The sequence below is a fragment of the Saccopteryx leptura genome, chromosome 5 (genome assembly GCF_036850995.1).
Source record: "Saccopteryx leptura isolate mSacLep1 chromosome 5, mSacLep1_pri_phased_curated, whole genome shotgun sequence".
Taxonomy (NCBI): domain Eukaryota; kingdom Metazoa; phylum Chordata; class Mammalia; order Chiroptera; family Emballonuridae; genus Saccopteryx; species Saccopteryx leptura.
In genome coordinates, this window is record NC_089507.1 from 206,160,442 (window position 1) to 206,162,138 (window position 1,697).

The following is a 1,697-nucleotide window of genomic DNA, read 5'->3' on the forward strand; positions in this document are numbered from 1 at the left end:
TCCCAGCTTCAGAAAAATACAAAAAAAAAAAAAAAAAAGCAAATGTGGGCATCTTTTATTTATTTTTCTTACCTACCTGCTCTGGGTAGAACTTCCGGGCCAGCACTGAGCAGCGAGGTAAATAGGCTTCCTTGTCTTGTTCCTGATCTTGGGTGGAAAGCTTTCAGCCTCTACCACTTAGTATGATGTTAGCTCTGGGTTTTTTTTGTAGATGCCTTGTTTCTAGTTTTCTGTGTTTTTATTGTGAAACAGTGTTGATTTGGTTAAATGACTTTTCTGCATCAATTGAGATGATTTTGTGAGGTTTTTTCTTTCCTGTCATTCTAGCAACGTGGTATATTATATAGATTGATATATATTCACCATCTTATGGTGAACTATCCTATATTCCTTGGATCTTCCTCTTTCTTTATTCTTTTTAGAGAGAGAGAGAGAGAGAGAGAGACAGAGACGAGAAGGGGGGAGGAGCAGGAAACATCAACTCCCATATGTGCCTTGACCAGGTAAGCCTAGGGATTTGAACCGGCGACCTCAGTGTTCCAGGTCGACGCTTTATCCACTGCGCCACCACAGGTCAGGCTCTTCCTCTTTCTTTAGTCTCTCATTTTGATGGAGTACATCTTCCAATGGCCTTCTGAGGAAGGGTGCAGAGGAGGGAAAAGCTTGAAACTTGGCAGTTTTCTGGGTAATAGTCTCAACTTTATCTTTCAATCTTGTGTTCAATTATTTTAGCTCTGCAATCACATTTTAAATTTCCAAAAGTCCTTTCTTGTCTCTCAATGTTTCTTTTCCTCTTATAGCAGCCATGGCTGGTTGAAGATTTAGCTTCTGGTGAGTGGAAAAGTCAGCTCTTCCACTGTGATAGTTAGGAAAGAAGGAAGGATGGATGTAGGTGGAAGGAGACTGGTGGATGAGGTGGTAGAGAGGTGAGGTGTTCCTTCTGATGACTTCCATTTTCTCTATGACGTAGACAGTGAGGGCATCTGTTGAGATGACAGGGAAGATAACGAGGTAGGAGGTTTCAGGAGCATAAAAAGGGAAGTCAAAACTAACCCCCCTCAAAACCCAGGTGCTTCCTGGGCAGCTCTGAGGGTTCACACTGAAGCTAGAAAGTATCCGTCAACCATGGCAACCAATCTGCTTAGCCAGATAAGTTCCTGGTAAAGATGTGGAGATAATGGGCTCTTGGACAGCCCCATGGATAGTGTTCTTCTAGCCAAGTGGTCTGGAAGCACAGCAGGGCAAAGGAATTAAGGATATTGACAAGAGCGGGGTTGAAGTGATTGGTCATGGTTTTTCTGCTACTTTCCCATTTGCTCACAAGGTCTCTGAAAACCTTAACTGTTCAGCTTGATACCCCTATCTGCAAGTTTCATGTTATTTTAAAAATGGGAGGCTTCATTGAGTTTTCTACCTTCCCTGAAAGGGAAGGCCCAGACTCTCAAGGGCCAGGCCTCACAATGTTCTCTGAGGGTTCCCATTGTTTATATTTCTCCATGTAGACGGTGTACCCATTTATCTATTCTTAGTATCTTACCTTTAAAATAGAGTGAAAATCAGGTTCCATCTGCCCCTCACAGCAGAGAGAATGCTTTATTCTCTTCAGTGACAGTACTACTGATACTCACTTTGGGTTTTCCAGATATTTTACCATGAAAACAGAATGAACTCTGACTGCATACCATTCAGTTGTTCAA